This window comes from Morus notabilis, unplaced genomic scaffold, assembly GCF_000414095.1.
Source record: "Morus notabilis unplaced genomic scaffold, ASM41409v2 Scaffold287, whole genome shotgun sequence".
NCBI classification, from domain to species: Eukaryota; Viridiplantae; Streptophyta; class Magnoliopsida; order Rosales; family Moraceae; genus Morus; species Morus notabilis.
In genome coordinates, this window is record NW_010365682.1 from 64,164 (window position 1) to 79,080 (window position 14,917).

The 14,917-nt window shown below is 37.1% G+C and overlaps 1 pseudogene; it reads left to right on the forward strand.

Moving 5' to 3' along the window:
- The first annotated feature begins 11,789 nt into the window (after positions 1-11,789).
- On the forward strand, positions 11,790-14,623 carry LOC112093627 (annotated as a pseudogene).
- Positions 14,624-14,917: the final 294 nt, after the last annotated feature.

Here is a 14,917-nt window from a genome sequence, read left to right on the forward strand (position 1 = left end):
TTGGGGTGCACCTGTGTTGTTTGTGAAGAAGCATGACGGGTCTGTCCGGTTGTGTATTAACTATCGTCAATTGAATAGGGTAACTGTGAAGAATAAATACACACTGCCGAGGATCGATGAGTTATTTAATCAGTTGGGTGGATCACAGTATTACTTTAAGATTGACTTGAGGTCAGGATACTACCAGCTTAAGATTAGGGAGGAAGACATTCTTAAAACTACCTTTAGAACTCGGTATGGGCATTTTGAGTTCTTGGTGATGCCTTTCGGGTTGACGAATGCCCCAGTTGCGTTCATGGATCTAATGAATCGGGTCTTTCGACCTTATTTAGATCAATTTGTGATCATTTTCATCGACAACATTTTGGTCTATTCAAAGACTCGGGAAGAACATGAGCAGCATTTGAGAATTGTTCTTCAAACTCTTCGTGAACACCAGGTGTATGCGAAAAAGGAGAAGCGTGACTTCTGGCTGACAGAGGTGAAGTTCCTTGGCCATGTGATATCAGGACAAGGAATTTCTATGGACCCTTCTAAGATCAAGACTATGCTACAGTGGGAAAGGCCGAAGAATGTGGCAGAGATTCAAAGTTTCCTCGGACTAGCAGGATACTATCGGCGTTTTGTAAAGGACTTCTCAAGCATTGCTGCACCGATGACTCAGTTGACTAAGAAAGAAGTCAGATTTGAATGGGACGCTGAGTGTGTACATGCCTTTCAGGAATTGAAGACCAGACTGACAAGTGCCCCAGTGTTGACCATATCCAATATTGAGGAGCCATATAAGGTATATTTTGATGCCTCGGAGAGTGAACTTGGTTGTGTCTTGATGCAAGGTGGATGCGTTGTAGCCTATGCATCTCGCCAACTGAGACCACATGAACATAACTACCCCATTCATGACTTAGAATTAGCAGCGGTGATATTTGCTCTGAAGATATGGAGATGTTATATCTATGGAGCAAAGTTTCAGGTCTTCTCTGAGCACAAAAGTCTGAAGTACTAGTTTACTCAGAAAGATCTGAACCTCAGGCAGAGGAGATGGGTGGAGTACATGGAAGATTATGACTTCACACTGCAGTACCATCCGGGAAAAGCTAATGTGGTAGCCGACGCTCTCAGTAGGAAGACTTCGGGGACTCTGGTGTTATTAGCTTTGGAGGACTGGAAAAGAACTAAAGTGGTGAGCAAATAAGATCTTCAGTACTACAAGGGTTATAACAAAGCAATGGTGTATAATCTGATCTCCACACCGGCCATTGTGCAACAAGTTAAGTAGAATCAGTGGCAGGATTCTCATCTTTAAGGAATTTGGATTCGAATCCAGAATGGAGAGTAACTTGAAGATTGGAGAATCCGAGAGGATGGAGCACTTTATTTCCGTAATCGCCTAGCTATTCCTAAGGTGGATGAAATCAAGAAGATGATTATGCATGAGGCTAAATCGAGGTATGCTATTCATCCGGGAAGCACCAAGATGTACCAATACCTGAAGAGGCTATACTGGTTGAGAGGTATGAAGAAAGACGTTCATGAGTACATTTCAGAATGTGTAACTTGTCTCCGGATTAAAGCTGAGCACTATAAACCAGCAAGAGAGTTACAGTCCCGACCTGTTTCGGGGTGGAAATGGGAGCACATCAGGATGGATTTTCTGATGGGACTTTCGAAAACTGAGCAAAAGCACGATGCCATCTTGGTGGTGGTGGACAAGTTGACGAAATCTGCACATTTCATACCGTTTCGTGCGACGTATTCTCAGAAGATTCTGGTAGACTTGTACCTGGAGCATGTCGTGAGACTTCACGGGGTACCGTTATCGATTACGTCAGATCACGATACTCTTTTTAATGCAAGATATTGGAAAAGTTTCCAGGAAGCCATTGGAACTGAATTGAATTTTAGCACAGCATTTCATCCTCAGACTGATGGACAATCTGAAAGAGTTATTAAGATTTTGGAAGACATGCTTCATGCTTGTATTCTGGATTTTGGAGAAAACTAGAAGAAATATCTTTACCTTGCTGAATTCACTTATAACAACAGCTATCAGGCCAGTATCGGTATGGCACCGTTTGAAGCTTTGTATGGTCGACCGTGTAGATCACCTGTTTGTTCACTGGAACCAGATGATCGGCTTACTACTAGACCGAAAGTTATCCAAGAGAATAATGACAAGATAGCTGTGATTCGGGAATGATTATTAACAGCTCAAAGTCGTCAAAAGAGTTATGCTGACAGAAGGCGTAGACCTTTGGAATTTCAAGAAGGCGACTTCGTTTTGCTGAAGGTCTCCCCACACAAAGGAGTTATTCATTTTGGTGTAAAAGGGAAACTCGCGCCAAGATACGTTGGACCATTCCCAATCGTGCAACGAGTTGGTGTCGTGGCATATCGTCTAGCTTTACCGCCTGAACTATCTCACGTGCATGACATGTTTCATGTCTCGATGCTTCGCAAATGTTAACCTAATCCAGAAGCTGTAGTACAGTGGTATGACGTTCCGATACAATATGATGCGACATACAATATGCAGTACAGTGGTATGACATAAGATATTCAATCAAGCAAAGAGAGCCTTCCGAGTAACAACACCGTCAATGGACCAAGTGAAGCGAGGATGATAATATCGTCATTGGTGAAAATGGGAATTGATCCGCGTACACGTGCCCATGCATTTGATAAAATAGCTAAGGATGCCGCATGACGTCCAATTTGGCCAGATCTTGATGACGGAACTAGGAGAGCCTTCTTACATGACTTTGTTCAAGTGCCCCAAACCCTATTTGTTCCTAATCCTTATAGCCAGCCACCTCCAAACTTCTCGCAAGTACCTAACCCTTATAGCCAACAACATACCCCCTTTGGACAGACCCCAAACTCCTTCCATCAGCTACCAAACCCCTACAACCAGCAACCGCCCCCCTTTGGACAGTCCCTGAACTCCTTCAGCCAGCCACCTAACCCCTATAGCCGTCCACCAACTCCTTAAAATGCATTGTCACTTGCTTATTTCTCCGCATGATGTAGTATGAGATGGACCATTTTCCCCTTATAGTTGACCACGAATTAGTGATTTCGTTAGTCTTTATTTGTGTGTTTCATATGTGTTATGATGGGTCAAGTTGTAAAACCCCAGATTTGAGACTGTACTATTGTTACTTTTCTTTCGTATGAGACTATACTATTATTTTAATTTGAGTATGACTGTGTACCCCGGATTTCTGTTTATGCAATGGAAAGTGATTCTATTCTTGAAAATATATGGCACTTTGTTGGCCAAGTGGAAAACTATGTTGTAATCTTTATATGAGATTATGTTGTGTACAGGTTAAACCGTGAAGCTTCAAGATGCATGGAGAAGGATCCGGACATTCAAATGATGATCACCAAAGAAGGGCAGCTGCCAGACGACAACGATGCTTTATGGCTGCAACCGGAGCTACAATAGCCACTGCCGCGTTTTTGGATATTGACACAGTACCAAGGCCTGTGCACATTTCTTCTCTGAGGGGCATCGATAAGGTAAATGAGTTGTTAGCAAACAATAATGAAGCTACTATGTTTAACAAGGTGCGTATGGGACCACGTGCATTTATGGTTCTCTGTGACATACTAACTGAAAGACGGTTGTTACAACCCTCGTACAACATAAACGTACCAGAACAATTATTTGTGTTTTTAACAATTGCTTGCCAAAGTCAAACTAATCGTGAAGCTCAAGACATATGGCAATATTCTGGAGAGACCATTTCACAGTGGTTTAGTGATGTCCTCGACGCTATATGTGCACTGCACGATGATTTTATTAAACCCCCTAACTATGAGAAAGTGCATGATTTTTACGTCAGAATCGTCAAAGATATGACACATGGTTTGACGTAAGTTCTCTAGCTCTTTTATCTCGGTCTTGTGTTAGTCACTTTTTTAATTGTTCTTATTTTTAATATCTACAATCCAATACTATTGTTCAGGATTGTGTAGGCGTAATTGACGGAACTCATATACCTTGTACACCGATTGGAGTTCCAAATCCTACAGCGTACCACAATAGGAAGGGTGTGAACTCCCAAAACATATTGGCAGCCTGCTCATTCGATATGAAATTCACATACTTGCTATCTGGATGGGAAGGTTTAGTGCACGATGCAGGAGTGCTCACGAATGCGTTATCCCATCCTAGGTTCAAGTTCCCACGTCCCCCACCAGGTTATACTTCATAATGTATATGTAGTTATGACTATTAATAGTATAGGGCATAAATTGCATCCTAATTTATATAAATTACGCAGGAAAATACTATCTTGTTGATGCGGTGTACGTGAATAATGATTGTTTTCTCGCTCCCTACAGAGGTGGGACTTACCATTTGCCTGATTATAGAAGGAGAAGTGGTGGATTTCAGGGAGCTAGAGATATTTTTAACTACAAACACTCGTCGCTACGAAATTGTATAGAGCGAACATTCGGGGTTTGGAAGGCTAGGTTCCTTATCCTAAGGCGTCCCAATAATACGTATCCAATGGATAAACAAGTGAAGATTCCAGTTGTTTGTGCAATACTACATAATTTCATTCACATGTTTAATGATGGGGACCCACTTCTAAGTCAGTACTACTGTGATGGTGTGCCGGTAAGCGAAATAGATCCGAACAATGATGATGAATTTGATGACGATGACACTGATGGTAATGTCCCTAAAGGGCCAATTGTAACAGGAGGCAGTGTTAGTCGTACAGAGATTGGTCGTTTTAGGAATCGCCTTGTGAATGACATGTGGGTGGAATACTAAAAAAGTCGTGGGAGACAAGTTTGATATGGGAGACAAGTTTGATATATGCTTGACTTGTTATATAATTTCATTCCCAACAAGTTTTTTTTTTTTTTTTTTTAACAACTGTATTTCATAGAGTGACGACGTTGGCGTAAAACCAAACAAGAGGACGGCCAACGTGGTTGTTAAAGCTCGTGGTCAAGAATAGCAACCACTTTTATTAAAAAAAGAAAAGTAAAATTGGAGGGTGATGTTTTAGGACAAAACTTCGATTGGCCTTTACAAAAGGATTGATTTGGCACCCTGCGTTCTCCTCCTAGGTGTCGTGTGGTTGCAGTTTCTCTCATTCAAAATATTTTAACTTCGAAAGTGGAGTTTGGTCGTTAATGATGGAAAATATATATCTCTCTCTCTCTTTGTGACGTTTTTATGATCTCTATTTTTGTCTTACATTTTTTGTGACGATTTATTTGCTTATTTCTTTGGAAATGGGAGGAAGATTGGGGTGACTTAGAAACATTTATGACACAGGATCAGTTAATATAAATATTTTTCATCTAAATTGAACATCTTCAAAAGACCTCATAAAAATTAAAAATTTTGTTATTTAATTTTAAGATGTTTTCAACTCACCAAAAAGACTAAGGGATTGTTCTTTTGCAACGAAACTCAGAAAAAGTTTAAAATTCGAGTTACAATTTTATTCAAGTTCGTGTTCTTTTGTAAAATTTGAATTTGAACGCGAGTTTGAACTTGAGTTTAGGACAAAAACTCGAGTTCAAGTTTCTCCTTCAACTCGAGTTCAGAAACTCAAACTCAAATTAATGAATAGTATTTTTTCTATTTTTAAAAATGTTATAATTTTTTCGTTTTAATTCTGATTGAGATGATTTTTTTTTCTATGCGTTGACAACGAAAAGACGAATAAAACCTCACACATATACCCTATTAAAATTTACCATCACCATTGAGTTTTTATTAAAATACTATATAAATACAAATTCAAGTTTTGACCTACTCAAACACAAACTCAAAAAGATTCTTATCTCAAACCATAACTCAAATGTACACAACCAAACACAAACTCAAGATATAACTTCAACTCAAGTTATAACTCAAACTCAACTCAAGATCTTCACTTAAAAATGTCTAACTCAAAAATGCAAAAAAAACCCCGAATTCTTTAGGCACGGCATCCGCTAGTCTCTTATCTCTTTTCTAACGTATCAATCGGTGCAAGGACTATTCAAGAAAGAAAGAAAATAAAATAAAAAAATAAAATAAAAAAAACAAAGCAGGGCAGGCTGAAGGGTAAAATAGCTAAGGAGATATTTAGTTGGAGGATTTATATTATGATTTGAATCATGGTTCATAGTTCATTACAGTGTTTTCTCTCACAAAAAATACATGTTAATCAAAAATAATTTTAATATCATAATTTTAATTTATGAACCAAACGTCTCCTAAAGTTACTGTCCAAAGCCTCACCCTCCAACAAGACTCTAAATTCTTTAGAATTATTAATTAAATAATAATTTTTTATTTTTTATTTTTTAATACCGTAGCATAAATAATATTTTTACGGTCTATAGTGGTATTTGAATTGGTTTTGTCGCTTTTTTTATTCCCTCCTTACGTACCTACCCATCTCTCTCTAGTCTCAATCTATCAAGTCTTATCATTGTTTACTTTTTCTGTTTTTTCTTCTTTATATTTTACTCATTTACGAGAATATGGCATATTATTGCATGACCTTCTATATTAAGCACTATTTAGGGCATGTTTTTTGTTCATAAAATTCAAAAAAATATTACTTAAGTTTCAATTTTATTTAAGTTTACGTTCTTTTAAGTTTTAACCTTATTCAATTTTACTCAATTTTATTCAAGTTCTAACTTCAACTTAAGTTATAACTCAAATTCATCTAAAAAACTACATTCAAATTACACTCCAAAAGAACAACCCCTTAATTTTTTGAATTTTAGTCTTATTCATGTTTATTTTTGGTTATCTATACATTTTTTATTGAATGTTTTTATTGTACATTTTTATTTTTCTAAATATCTTGGCACTTCATTACAAGAAGTTATTCCTTTTTTTCTCCTATTCTCAATAACATCTAATAAAAGTTCCAACATTTAATAATAAGAAAGGAATAAATAACTTTACATTGTAAAGCATAAATATTATATTTTATAACATTTTGATAATTTATTTTAAGATAATCCTATTTATAAAATTTGCCTAAGGCCTCAACTTGCTTTGAGCTGGCCGTTCACCAAAGAATAGCTGCCTGATTTGGTGTTAATTTGCTTAAGCACAATATAAATTATAAAATTATAAAATTATAACTAATCCCCACAACAAATCAAATTTGTAACGCCATGTTTGTTACATAAGCAGAGACATTAAAGTTAACATTTGGTTTTGAGGAATGAGAAGACAAAGTTACAAAATGATAAGAAACCGTATATTAGAGTCAAAACATGGCAAAAGGAAAAATAGGAAAATGTTTTTTTTTATTATAAAATAATCAAAGTTGTAACTTCAATTAATATCTGATAGTGGAAATAATTAAGGCGCGTTTAGAACTCGTTCCAAAATGATTTTATTTTTTGTGTGAAAATAAAAACGTTTTCAATCTCAGAGAGAAATCATTTCTGAAAATGCGTTTAGTAGTTTTATCAAGAGATTGTTTTCAGTATAAAAAAAATCATTAATGTCTCTCTCTCTCTGCTCGATAGAGGAGAAAATGAAAATAAAAAATGAAAAATGACTAAAATGTTATTTTTCATTCTCACTCATTTTACACTAAACTACAAAATCGTTTTCATTTTCGTTTTTTGTCCTTATTGCGCCAAACGTCGTTTTGAAAACGTTTCATTTTTTCTTTCTCAAAAAACGTGAAAAACAAAAAGGGGATCAATTTCAAATACGACCTTAAACTCTCACGCATTCAATTTGACGCGTTGACACACATGGTGGGCCCTTAGATGTTCAATTTTCTTAACTCTCATCTTCCCTCTTCTCCAACCTATCAACGGGTACGAAAACCCACAAAAGAAGGACTAATTTCGGAGAAAATGAGTGTAAAATACTCTCGTAGTTAGTTATTCCATATCGATTTTCCAATCTTCACACACACATACGGGTGCAGAGGAGTAAATGCCTTGAACTATAATGTTGACGGTGAATTCTCGTCAACAAAAACAGGCCGGGTTACCTCTAGATTTCCTGTCGGATTACCGGCCTCAATATTGAATGTGTATAAGAATTGGTTGGAGGGGTGTATAATGCATTAGCAAAGATATGCAAAAGTAAGGAATACAAGAGATTTTATAGTGGTTCACTCTATAAAATCAGAGCTACATCCACTGTGGTTGTATATTTCTTTTGAGGGGATTACAATTTACATTAATTGTTCTCTCTCGTTCTTTTTTCTTTCTTGGATCTGAACCCCTTTCCTGTATGGGGTCTTGCCCCTTTTATACTGGGGCTTCCTTCGCTGGGTTGATTTCCTTTGTAGGCAGAAGCACTCGAGTGCTCTCCCTTTTTAGGCCCAGACGTAGCCCACTAATTACTTGGAGTACTGTTCACTTAGCCAATTAGTCTTCTATTATGGCTCTGTGCGTTCCTGTAACCCTTTTCTATCCCCTGTGGGGGTGGTTTAAGGGTTCGCAATTAATGCCTGCCTTGCAGACATCCCCCACTTCTGTACGCATCTTGCCACGTCAGGTTTTTCCCCAAAGAGCATTCCCCTCGTCGCCAATGTTGCTTAACCCAGCTGTCCTTCTTGGCGGTTGATTCTACGGTCGATGGATTTTTATGTCCTAAGGTCGACGGTCCGATTTGTCGACGCCAGAAGGAATCGACGCCCTAAGTTGGACTTCTTACTTGGGTTCTTTATAGCGAAATGGGAGGGAGCCCCAGACGCCGAGGGTTGTTGCTTTGCGGGGAGTAGTTAAGGCCACGTGTCATATCATCATTCTTCCATGTGTCCATCACATTTTCCCACACAACATATAACTCGACCATCAAATAATTAGATCTTCTCTTTACACGGCCATCGCCAAAATGAAACTTTAAACCCCCACTAGTCCATTTGCTATTTGGTCCATGTTCCTCCACGTCCTACTTCTCAGCCACTCTCTAAGCTTATTGCAACCTTGCTACAATACCATTGCAGGTGCACTAGGGAATGACACTGATAAGTTTGTTTTGTTGATTTGAATTGAGATGTGACTTTATGTGAAAACTTTTTACTGTAGTGAAAACGTTAAATGTGACTATTTATGAGTGCTTTTTTACTGTAACAAAACTCAAATTTTAAACTCGAATTGATAAAATCAACGAGGCCTTAAATTTTCAACCAATTTTAGGTGGTTGGCAACCAAGACTGTTACACCATGGTCGAGGCAGTGACCATGCTCTCGACACTAGGCACCGAGGACTCACCGTTCTAGCTCAGCCGCTGGTGTCAGAAGAGTGGTAGTAGCTAAGGTGCCTTCTACGCCGAGAGATCGCACGTGAAGACAGGCGCCGAGGATAGAGACTCGACCTTCGAGAGCCACAACGTCGAGGCATCCCGCCGAGTCAAGTCCGTCAACAGTCTTGTCAACTCGGGGAAGGAAGCACCAATCCAACGGTTACTGCAGGAGTCAGTAGATCGTGCGGCAGATGAGAGGTGTTAGCCGCATTTCCTGAGATTGTCATCATGAAAACTCACCTACCCTCCCGAATATCGAGGATGGGAGATGGCTTCCTCCTTGGGAACAGAGAAGGCTTAGTTGTTTGTAACTGCCTATAAATAGAGCAAGAAGAACCCAGAAAAGGGTTGGACACCATTTCATCATCAGAAGGGAGAGAATTTGTAACTGACTGAAATATTAGTGAATGCACAAGTGGATTAGACAAAAAGTTATTACCGAACCACTATAAACCTCTTGTCCCCCGTGTGTTATCTTTGTGCATTAATCCTTAACTAGACCGTGAGTGTAAACGCGTGTTGTTTCCAGAGAGGCAATCACGAGTTGACGAAAAAACACCGTCAATAAAGACTAATATATATTTAGATATATATATATATATGTATCTATATGTATATAATATGCTATGTATGTACCACTAAGTGGAGGATATATGCATCATACTATATATCGGCCTGCTGTTGTTGATATGATCAAATTTGGCATTGACTGACTACATTAATGTCAATGTACTAAGTCATTACCAAGTTGGTGGGGAAGGAACAGAAACAAGTTGTTTGTTTTTTTTTTTTTTTTTTTTTTTTTTTTTTTTTTTAACAACTTTATTTCATAGAGTGACGACTTTGGCATAAAACCAACACTAGAGGACGGCCAACTTGGTTGTTAAAGCTCGTCGTCAAGAATAGCAACCACTTTTATTAAAAAAAGGAAAGTAAAATTGGAGGGTGATGTTTTTGGACAAAACTTCGATTGGCCTTTAAAAAAGGATTGATTTGGCACCATGCGTTCTCCTCCTAGGTGTCGTGTGGTTGCAGTTTCTCTCATTCAAAATATTTTAACTTGGAAAGTGAAGTTTGGCCGTTAATGATGGAAAATATATATATATCTCTCTCTCTGTGTGACGTTTTTATGATCTCTATTTTTGTCTTACATTTTTTGTGACGATTTATTTGCTTATTTCTTTGGAAATGGGAGGAAGTTTGGGGTGACTTAGAAACATGTATGACATAGGATCAGTTAATATAAATATTTTTTGTCTAAATTGAACATCTTCAAAAGACCTCATGAAAATTAAAAATTTTGTTATTTAATTTTAAGATGTTTTCAACTCACCAAAAAGACTAATTCTTTCTGCACGGCATCAGCTAGTCTCTTCTCTCTTTTCTAACGTATCAATCGGTGCAAGGACTATTCAAGAAAGAAAGAAAAGAAAAGAAAAAAAAAACCAAAGCAGGGCAGGCTAAAGGGTAAAATAGCTAAGGAGATATTTAGTTGTAGAATTCATACTATGATTTGAATCATGGTTTATAATTTGTTACAATTTTTTCTCTGATAAAAAATACACGTAAATTAAAAATAGTTCTAATATTATGATTTTAATCCATCAACCAAACGTCTCTTAAAATTACTACCCAAAGCCTCACCCTCCAACAAGACCCTAAATATCTTTGAATTATTAATTAAATAATAATTATTTATTTTTTATTTTTTAATAGCGTGGCATAAATAATAATTTTACGGTCTTTTAGTGGTATTTGAATTGGTTTTGTTGCTTTTTTTATTCCCTCCTTACGTTCCTAGCCATCTCTCTCTAGTCTCAATCTATCAAGTCTTATCATTGTTTACTTTTTCTGTTTCTTTTTCTGTTTTTTCTTCTTTATCTTTTACTCATTTACGAGAATATGGCATATTATTGCATGACCTTCTATATTCAGCACTATTTAATTTCTTGAATTTTAGTCTTATTCATTTTTATTTTTGGTTATCTATACGTTTTTTATTGAATGTTTTTATTTTACATTTTTATCTTGGCACTTCATTACAAAAAGTTATTCCCTTTTTTCTCCTATTCTCAATAACATCTAATAAAAGTTCCAACATTTAATAATAAGAAAGGAATAAATAACTTTACATCGTAAAGCATAAATATTGTATTTTATAACATTTTGATATAACATCTCATTATTTCTATAAACATTTTGGACGGTAATATCCCAGCCAACTTAAGTTATTGCTCAAAACTTAGTATTTTAAATATTGGCACAAATAGACTTACTGGGTTGATTCCTCAAGAGCTTGGATCTTTGGTGAAGCTTCGTTTTCTTAATCTTGAGTCAAACAATCTCACGGGGGGTATCCCACCTTCCTTGGGAAACATTTCATCGCTTAATCTATTTTCTGTTGCCTATAACAATCTCTTTGGAAGAGTTCCCAATGAGTTAGGGAGATGGGAAAATTTATCTGTCTTTTCAGTAGGGTCTAATTATTTATCCGGTAAAATCCCTTCTTCTATTTACAATATATCCTCCATGGTCAGCTTCGCAATCCCAGAAAACCAGTTAAAAGGCACTCTTCCTCCCACAATTGGCCTCACACTCCCTAATCTCCAAGAGTTTTATGTGGGTGATAATGAATTCTCTGGAGTGATCCCTCAATCATTTTCCAATGCCTCTAGACTTCAAGCACTTGGTATGGATAACAATAACTTTTCAGGCGAAGTTCCAGCAAGTTTCGGGCGTCTTAGAGAACTCTGGTGGCTTGGTTTGAGTGATAATAGTCTAGGAAGTCATTTACCGAATAATTTGGATTTTATCGCCCCTTTAACAAATTGTAGCCAGATGCAAGTGTTGGGCTTGAGTACGAACAAGTTTAAAGGTGTTTTACCAAACTATGTAGCCAATCTCTCTTCCACACTATCTAATCTTTATCTTGGGGGAAATCAAATATCCGGTAACATTCCATCAGCCTTAGGAAATCTGGCCAATTTAATCGTCTTGGGCCTCGACTTGAATCTTTTCGTTGGTGTCATTCCTACTTCATTAGGGAAGCTCAAAAAGTTGCAAGCTTTGCATTTGGATATGAACATGCTATCAGGAAAAATCCCCACGTCCATAGGAAACCTTACTCAATTGTTTGAGCTTTATCTATCGGATAACAAGCTAGAAGGAAGTGTTCCAATGAAAATTGCAGATTGTCATAATTTGCAAACCCTTGACATTTCAAACAATAGATTAACTGGAGAAATTCCCAGAGAAATTTTTCTTCTTTCCTCCTTGTCCACCTTGTTCACCTTATCACATAACTTATTGACCGGTCACCTACCTGCAGAAGTGGGAAAGCTAAAGAATATCCATACAATCGACCTTTCTGAAAATAATCTGACCGGTAAAATTCCAGAAACCATCGGTGATTGTCAGGTTCTTGAGTTCCTTCTCCTACAAGGAAATTCCTTTGAGGGAACCTTACCATCTACTTTGGCTTCTTTGAAAGGTGTTCAGTATTTGGATTTTTCACGTAATAACTTGACAGGTGAAATTCCAAAAGATTTACAGAATCTTCATTCTTTGGTGTACTTAAATCTTTCTTTTAACGATTTGGAGGGAGAAGTTCCTAATGACGGTGTATTTCATAACATAAGTGGAGTGTCATTAGCTGGAAATACTAAGCTTTGTGGTGGTGTTCCAAAATTGCATCTTCAAACATGCTCTGAAACGAGGTCAAAAAAGGGAAAGACCAAGGGCCTCAAACTAACCATCATAATAGTATTGGTGGCATCATTTTTCCTTTTTTCCATAGGATTCATAATGTTATGTTGGAGGAGATCATCACAAAGGCAGACAACTGTTATGCTACCAAAACTAAGTGTTCTTTCGAAGATTTCATACAAGAGGCTCTTTGAAGCTACCAATGGATTCTCTTCAAGCATGTTGATAGGAACAGGTAGCTTTGGCTCTGTATATAAAGGCATTCTTGACCGAGAAGAAAATCCAATTGCAGTGAAGGTTCTCAATCTCAAGCAAAAGGGAGCTGGGAAGAGTTTCATTGCTGAATGTAATGCATTGAGAAATGTTAGGCATCGAATCTTGTTAAGATCTTGACATGTTGCTCTAGCATAGATTACAAGGGTGATGAATTTAAGGCTCTAGTTTTTGAGTATATGTCCAGTGGAAGCCTAGAGAAGTGGTTGCATCTAGCGAGTAATGATGAAAACTACTCAACAGGTTTGAACCTACTTCAAAGATTAAATATTGCAATTGATGTGGCTTCTGCAATACACTACCTTCATGATGATTGTGACCAACTGATCATTCACCGCGACTTGAAGCCTTGCAACGTTCTTCTCGACAATGAAATGGTAGCTCATGTAAGTGACTTCGGTATAGCAAGGCTGGTATCAAACACAATCAGCTCCATGAATGGTCAGACTAGCACAACCGGATTGAAGGGAACAATTGGCTATGCTGCTCCTGGTAACAACTTTAAATATTTACTACTTGATGTATTTAAGCTTTTGCTAAGATATGTATATTATTGGCATCATTCTAAAATCTAATAATATTGTTCCCAAACGTAAACAAAAAAATGTCTCTATTGAATAATCAATGTTATTTCCATCTAACAGAAAGCTATCGAATTACGATTCCTTGAACAAAATTTGAGTGTAATGACATGACGTTTTTTTATTTATTTTTATTTATTTTTATTTTTTATTTTTTACAGACTGAGGTTGAGATACACAAATATAACCAGATTTCTATTAGATGCATGACATATACTTACATTTTAGCATTTATTCTTTCTCCTCAGTTGAAAATTGAAATCTCTAGACTTGAACTTTTGCATCTTAATCAATACTATATACTTCACACATATATTATCTTTATGAATTGCAGAGTATGCAATGGGTGGAGAGCCATCAAGAGAGGGTGATGTGTATAGCTACGGCATTCTTGTATTGGAGATGTTCACCGGAAAGAGACCCACCGTTGAAATTTTCAAAGACAATTTCAATCTTCATAACTTCGTTGCAATGGCCTTGCCCGAAAGACTTGTTGAAATAGTGGATTCTGCTCTTCTACCTAGAGAAGCAGAAGAAAATGCACTGATGAGGAGAGAATTAGATGCAAGAAACAACAACAACAATATTGGAGGCACTGAGATTGAGATAGAAGTAGGGTTAGGAAACCAGATAAGCGCTCATCTGTGGAAGTGCTTGATCTCGTTGTTCGAGATTGGAATTGCATGTTCAAAAGAATCACCAAATGAAAGAATGAAGATGGGAGATGTCACCTGGGAGCTACAACATATCAGAAATGCTTACATTAGCATTGAGAACAGTGGACAAGGACGAAGAACCAACTAAAATATATTAGGTATTCTCCTTACTTTTGCTTGTAATTTTCCTGCCCCAAATTGGTAAACACACAAACTAACTTGTAATTGGACTGCAGGTCGTGGCGATTTTCTCTTGTTGCCATCTTTTGACGGAAAAAAAGGGCTTTGGCGTCTTCACTTGCACAAACTGTTAGGCCAAAATTTTTGTTTGGATCTGTTGTATAATCTAAAGGATGTTAATTTACTTTGTTTAAGGACATAATCAATTTTGCATGTGTTAACTAAGCAATAAAATACTTTATATTTTTATTGTACTGAATCC